Here is an 8255-nt window from a genome sequence, read left to right on the forward strand (position 1 = left end):
GGTGTCCGTGTTTTGCGGATCCGTAAAACACATACGGACGTGTGAATGGACCCTCATACAGCTAGCAGTATGTGACCCCAGAACACAACCATTTGATGAAGTTCAGTATTATTTGGGCTAAGGAGGAGATTTATCAAAACTGGTGTAAAGTAGAACTGGCTTAAGTTGCCCACAGCAACCAATCAGATTCCACCTTTCATTTTCCAAAGGAGCTCTGAAAAATGAAAGGTGGAATCTGATTGGTTGCTCTGGTTTCTTTACACCAGTTTTGATAAATCTCCCTCACACATTCTAAGAAGTTACATAGCTGGAACATATCTCAGAATTCCAATAATCTGGCATGTTTGGTACTGGCGGTGTTGGAAGATTCGGAATACAAAGACACGACCCGCTGCTGGCGAGAAGGCAGCTCTCAATCACCAGACAATTCCCTTGTGTTAGATGCCAGATTACCAGGGACTCCCGACAGATGGATTAATGGAATGTAAGCGTGCAATGAAGAAGGGAAGCTATGTATAGCAGTGTACAGTTCAGACGGGTTCAAACCCAACATGTCTGCCCTTAGTGCGCACCCATAGGGGTCAGTCACTGGATTGCTGGTGGATCCACCACCTATGCACTCCTCAACATTGAAATTGAAGCACCAAGGACAAGCCGTAAGGTTATGCAAATCAAGAAAGTAGTAGGCGTCCTGTGAAATTTTCCAGCACCTAGCTCCAATCTGTGACAAATGGGAGTGGCATAAAAGCCAGATTGAAAGCAGAGTTTTTGGCCACGTAAAACCTCAAAAACCTCAAAAATCTGATCAAGTCGATGAGACCAGATACACAAGTTGGTTTCATTAAAAGATCTTCTCATCCCCCTAAGCAAGAGAACTTTATTTAAGATACATTCACTTAAATAGCAGAAATTACATCACAAAAGGGGTGTTCCTTAAGAAAAGACTTGGCTCCTTAACTTGATAGGAGTGGTTTCAGCAACTTCAACTCTGAGTTCATAGGTAGATTAGAAAACTGCAAATAGCATTCAACCTTCTCCCTACAGAAATGTACAGAGGCTCACACAGCTGGTTAGATGCCACCTTGTGGACAAAAGTGTGTAGTACAGGATGTTCACAATATATATAAAAACCTATCTTTCACAAATCCCTCCTTTTGTGAAAAATAGACCAAAGGTGAACAGGCAAAGTGAGGTACTCTCCCAACACCCTAAACAGTGAAGAGCTGGACTTTCCTTATTGCTTCACCAGATCCCCTCAACTCCTTTTCAGGTTTGCCTTCACCTTGTTTTTTTATTTACTTCAGGATGGAATAATCTTTGTCTTTGACAGGGGCACAGCATATATATATATATATATATATATATATATATATATATATAGTGTGGGCATGGATGTATTAAACATTTTTAACCACTTCACATCCGGGCCATTTTCCCCCTTCCTGACCAGGCCTAATTTTGCAAATCTGACATGTGTCACTTTATGTGGTAATAACTTTGGAACGCTTTTACTTATCCAGGCCATTCTGAGATTGTTTTCTCGTGACACATTGTTCTTCATGACAGTGGTAAATTTAAGTCAATATATTTCACCTTTATTTATAAAATAATCCCAAATTTACAAAACATTTAAAAAAATTGCATTTTTCAAAATTTTCATTTCTCTGCTTTTAAAACAGAAAGTGATACCTCATAAAACATTTATTTCTTAACATTCCCCATATGTCTACTTTATGTTGGCATCATTTTGTAAATGTCATTTTATGTAAGTTTACATGTAAAACCTTTTTTTTTTTTAAACATTTTATGGTTTTTATTCTTTATTTAACACTTTGCATCCCCCATAAGGTCATACAAGACCTCTGGGGGACATTTAACTTCACATTTTTTTTCCCCCCACCATTGATTTCTCCTGTAATTGAGGCTGACATAGTAGCCCCAGTTACAGGGGAAATACACCCCCCCCCCCCCCAGAGAGACTGTACAGCTAAATACAGCGCTGTACATCCTCAGTGCAGAGCTGATCGAGGTCTGTGGAAGACCCGACAGCTCCTGCACTCACATGACCACTGGGACGGGACAGGAAGCGCATAGCCAAATGCTAAATACACTGTAGTAACTGAACCAGTTCCCATGCCTAGGCCGAGATGTCAGAACTGGTCAACGCTGTGAGTCCTGTTGGTTGAGAGAACTACGAACTGGAAGGACAGCAAGAGGTGCAGAACCTGTGCCCGGATGGATCGTCTGAACAATGGAGCATAGTGATCCATTCTGTACTGCAAGTGAAATTGGGAGCCACATCCCAAGCCTAGGGCAGAAAACAGTGTCTACACAAACCACCAGAAGGCATCTGTATAACATTGGGCTACAAGCTGGACGTCCAGCTACAGGTGTCCACTAACCTCACACCACCACCCTCAAAGGCTATCATGGTGCCCAGAAAGACGGAAATGCAGGCTGGAATGGAAGTCTGCTCTCTTCAGTGATGAGTGCCGCTTTTGTCTCGGATGCAATAATAGCTGGAGATTGGTCTGGAGACCATGTGGGCAACGCCATGAAGAGGCCTTCACAAGAGATTGCCTCACCGGTCCTACTCCTGGGTTTATGGTGTGGGGTGGAATAATGTACGGTAGCCGGGCCCCTCTAGTCTTAATTTCAGGTACTAACAGCTCAGCATTTGATGGAGTTGATTGTAGAACCAGTGGTATGGCCGTCTCTCCAAAGTGTCCCAGGAGCCGTTTTTCAACAGGACAACATCAGGCCGCATATTGCTTATGCTACTGTCTGGCCTAAACATGCTACCATAGCCTGCAACGTCTCCTGACTTGTCTCCCATTGGGCACATCTGGGACGTCATTGCTCTGCAATTGCAAAGGGAGCTGCCAGCATCTGATCTTGATGATTTGTGTGCCCAAGAGCATTCAGCGTGGCAGAACATTCCCGAGACAACCAATAATAGCCTCACTGATGGCGTGCCAAGGCACGGAAGTGCGTGTATTTATGAATAAATCGTGACTTTTTGAATATTATTTTTCAAAAAAAATTCTTATAATTTGCATATCATTGACATGTCTATCCATCCTGTGATTTTCATAATTCCACAACTTTCCTCTTGGTGTTGCAATTTCAATGTTGAGGAGTGTATATCATGTATACGGTAAGCTTTACTGACAGCAGCTTGATGGTCCAATTTCAACAATTTCGTGTATAATGGACGGCAGCTGAGACACGACAAAATGATCCGACCAGTTGGGTTGTAACCCATCCCATACTAATATATGCACTTGCCCAAACTGATTGCACATGTTTATGGAGGGTTGTGAAACACTATACACTTGACTAGGAACAAGCCTTCCCCATTGAAATGAATGGGATGGCTTGTAATTACACCTGCTCACCACTGCGCTGTCGTCGGCGAGCAGGTGAACAAACAAGGGAAGGCTGGAATGGAAGTCTGCCCTCTTTTTGCAAATTTTTCATTTTAATCAATGTTTTCTGTAACACAGCAACGGTTAATAGCAAAACAAACCTCAATATTTATTACCCTGATTCTGCATCCTACAGGGACAACCCAAATGTGGTCGTTAACTACTGTATGGGCACACCGCAGGGCTCAGAAGGGAAGGCGCCACATATGGCTTTTGGAGGGCAGATTTTGCTAGAATGGTTTTTGGGTGCCATTTGAACAGACTGCAAGGTACCCCTATGGTGGAAACCCCCAAGAAGGGACTCCATTTTGGAAACTCCATCCCTCAAAGAATTTATTGTGGGGTATACTGCGTGTTTTGACCACACATAGACTTTTTTGCAGGAAGAGTTGATGTTTTCATTGGTACCGTTTTGGGATTACAAATGACTTTTTTATTGCTTGATATTATCACATGGTGACTAAAAATGGCTGTTCTGGCATAGTTTTTTTTATTTTTTACAGCGTTCACCTGACGGGGTAGATCACATGATATTTTTATAGACCAGGTCGTTATGGATGCGACAATGCGACAAACCAAGCCTACATTTTTATTTTTGTGCGGTTTAAAACAATAAAAACTTTTTTGAAAAGAAAAAAAAAGTTTGATTTTCTGAGAGCCATATATTCATCTGGTGACGGTATTGTGTCAGGCCTCGATTTTCATTGGCACCATTTTGCGATACTTGCAACTTTTTGATTGCTCGATATTATGTTTTTTTGTGGAGTGAGGTAACCAAAAATATTAAGAAAAAGCTCTGATTAAACAGTTTGAGGCTACCACTAGATTTCCCCCTGGTGGTAGCCTCAAACTGTTCAATCAGTGCTTTTTCATACATTTTTCTCCGGTGGTAGCCTCAAACTATTCAATAAGTTCTTTTTCATAATAAGACATTCCCCTGGTGGTATCCTGGGACTGTTCAGTCAGAGCTTTTTCATAAAGAAAAGTTAATTTGCATACCTTTAGGTTTTTGGGAAAGATATTCAAATTACCTTTCCTTCCAGAAACAAAAAAAAACAAACACTAAGACTATCTGACGCTAGCAGAGTTAAGATAGAGTAATTTGCATATATTTTCCCCAGAAACCCAGAGTAGCATACTACGCGTTCTCTCTTCTTTCACAAGAAATTTGGGTTCATAAATTTTTGGGGGAAATTTTGGGATGAATTCAAATTCGGTAAAATCATTTTGCTCTTCTCTGGTTCAAAATTGCAAGCTTTGGAGATGTCTCTTTATATACACAGGTACATAGAAACAGTGATGTAAAGTAGATGAATGTGAGTGGAGGAGCAAAAAGCTGTAGCAGTAAATTGTTGTAGAAGTTTTAGAAAAGGAGTGTGAAAGTTTTATTGTCTTATTTATTAAAGGGTTTCTGTCACCAGAATTAACCCTATTAAACTAGCTGACATTAGCGATGTGCTAATGTCATCTGAACCTAATTAGCCTATTCCTACTTTTATCTGTGCCACCGTTACTCCAGAAATATAACTTTTATAATATGCTAATTAGCCTCTAAGTGCAGGGGGAGCGTTGTTCCTGCTCCTAGAGGCTCCGTTCTCCCGCCTCTGGCCACGCCCTGCTACACTAGATTGACAGGGCTAAGCAGCATTGGTCTCATACTGACGGCCCTGTCTGCCGTTCAAATCTCGCGCCTGCGCCGCCCCGTTCAGTATTCGGCGCAGGCGCAGTGAGTGAAGGGCGCTCGCCGGCTTCCTCACTGCGCCGAATACTGAACGGCGCGAGATTTCCCCAGCGCACAGGGTCGGCAGTTGGAGGTGAAGGCTGCCTGGCCCTGTCAATCTAGTGTAGAAGGGCGCGGCTAGAGGTGGGAGAACGGAGCCTCTAGGAGCAGGGGCAACGCTAGTTTAATAGGGTTAATTCTGGTGACAGAAACCCTTTAACCCTAAGTTCACACCTGAGCGTTTTACAGCGCGTTCCTACGCGCTGTAAAACGCTCAACAAGGAGAAACCAATGCTTCCCTATGGGAATGGTTCTCACCTTGGCGTTTTACAGCACGTACGATCGCGCTGTAAAACGCCCGACGCTCAAAAAAGTTCTTGAGCTTCTTTGGGGCGTTTTGTCGCGCGTTCCCGTACATAGACTTTCAGGAACGCGCGACAATGGGCGTTCGCTTGTCTCTGTATGCGCGATTGCAAACGCCCGTACAATCGCGCATACAGAGCGCTCCTTTCGGAACGCTCAGGTGTGAACCCAGGGTAAGACTGCCGTTTTTAACGCTGGTCTTAATAAGCCTTTTCGCTGGCAATGCATCCACCGAACGCGTAAGTCACACAGACTCCATCCGTATTTTTCATACCGCAAAATACATACGGTCGTATGCATGTATGGCATTATGTGTTGGGAATTGTATGGAGTGGGCTGCTGCGCTACGCCCGCTCCATACGCGGCGGGTGCCGGCTCTATAATACAGCAGGCACCCAGCCGCAATGACAGGGAACGGCGATCACGCCGAAGTAAAAATTAAAAATAAGTTAAAAAAGAACCCACAAAAATATTAAAAGTTTAAATCACCCCCCTTTCTCGATTTTACATATAAAAATATATAAGCAATAAAAAAAATAAACATATCCGGTATCGCCGCATCCGAAAATCTCAGAACTTTTAAAAAATTGTACAAATTTTGCCTGTGCAGTTAACACTGTAACGGGAAAAAAAGAAAAACACACGAATCGACATTTTTTACTTACCTTGTCTCTCACAAAAAAATTGAATAAGGCTACATGCACACGAACGTTGTTTGTTTGCGTGTCCGTTCCGTTTTTTTTTTTCCGGATAGGATGCGGACCCATCCATTTCAATGGGTCCGCAAAAAATGCGGACAGCACACCGTGTGTTGTCCGCATGAGTATGTCCGTTCCGTAGCCCTGCAAAAGAAATAGAACATGTCCTTTTCTTGTCCGTTTTAGGCATTGTTACAATGGATCCGCAAAAAAAAAAAAAAAGGATGGCATACGGAAGTCATCAGTTTTTTTTTGCAATTCGCGGACCGAAAAACACATATGGTCGTGTGCGTGTAGCCTAACAGTAATCAAAAAAGTCGTACGTGCTACAAAAATGGTACCAATAAAAACTACAGTTCGTTCTGCAAAAAAAAAGCCAACATAGACCAAAATCTAAAAAAGTTATGGTGGTCAGAATGTGGCGACGCAAAGAACATTTAGATTTTTTCAAAGGTCTTTAGTTTTTTATATCAATGTAAAAACAATACAAGTTTGGTATCGCCGCCATCATACTGAGCTGCGCAATAAGGACGTCATCTCATTTTTAGCGCACAGTCAACGCTGTAATGTCAAAACCCTGACAGAATTGTTTTTTTTTTGTTTTTTTTTACCCCACAAAGATTTTTTTTTCCTGCTTTCCAATACAAACCATAGTAAATTAAATGGCGCCATTAAAAAATAATCTTGTCCCACAAAAAAATATGTGATATAAAATGTGAATGGAAAAATAAAAAAGTTATGGCTATTAGAATGTAGGGGAGGAAAAATTAAAAATGCAAAAAAGAAAATAGGCCTGGTCTTTAAAAGGGCTTTGCGAGATATTGGATAGGTCATCAGTATCTGACTGGTGACGGTCCGATGTCTGGAACCCCAGTCGACCAGCTGTTTGAGAAGTCACCAGTGCTCCTATGAGCGCCGCGGCCTTCGGGCAGCTTACCAAGATCGGCGCCGTACATTGTATAGTGGTTGCGGTTGGTATCACAGCTCAGCCACATTAATTTCAATGTGACCCATGAACGTGTCGTCAGAGGCCTAGGAAAAGCTGAGAGAAGGTTGTGGTGCTACTGTGAGCGCCGCTGCCTTCTGAAACAGCTGATTGGCGCGGGACCCGGGTGTCAGACCCCCACTAATCAGGATAGGTCATCAGTAAAAAATAAATCTTGGAAAACCCCTTTAAGCAATTAAAAGTTATGAACCGCTAAGACATCTATTTCTATTTCTATTCACTGGCTCAGATTTTTTTTATAGAATAGTATAGTGGATAGGTTGTTAGAGGGACCTGCCATTCCCTCCTACTCCAGTACATCATTTTACCCCAGCCTGAAGCAAGCCCAGGTGTAACTGATGGGCTGAGTACTGTGAGGATAGAGACAAACGTGAAGCCTCATTCAGGGTCAGAGCCTAAAATACCCCCTTAAGTTGTCCTCCCAGGCAGGTCCCTGCTAAGATCAGGCCTCAATGCAGCTGCTACTACTATAGCTACACCCCTGTATATGGAGTAATGTGATGGGTATATAATAAGGTAATCTGACTATTATATAATAATCTATAAGGAAAAATGACAGGTATATAATATAGGAGGCAATGTGACTGGTATATAATAATATATGAGGTAATATGACGGGTATATAATAATATATGAGGTGATGTGACTGCTATATAATATATTAGGTAATATGAAGGGTATATAATAACATATGAGATAATATGGCGAGTATATAACATCTGAGGTGATATGACTGGTATATAATAATATATAAGGTAATATGACTGGTATATAATAATATATGAGGTGATATGACGGGTATATAATAATATATGAGGTAATATGATGGGTATATAATAACATATGAGGTGATATGACTTATATAATAATATATGAGGTGATATGACTGTTATATAATAATATATGAGGTGATATGACTGTTATATAATAACATATGAGGTAATATGACGGGTATATAATAATATATGAGGTGATATGACTGGTATATAATAATATATGAGGTGATATGACTGTTATATAATAATATATGAGGTGACATG

This window comes from Bufo gargarizans, chromosome 9 (genome assembly GCF_014858855.1).
Source record: "Bufo gargarizans isolate SCDJY-AF-19 chromosome 9, ASM1485885v1, whole genome shotgun sequence".
Taxonomy (NCBI): Eukaryota; Metazoa; Chordata; class Amphibia; order Anura; family Bufonidae; genus Bufo; species Bufo gargarizans.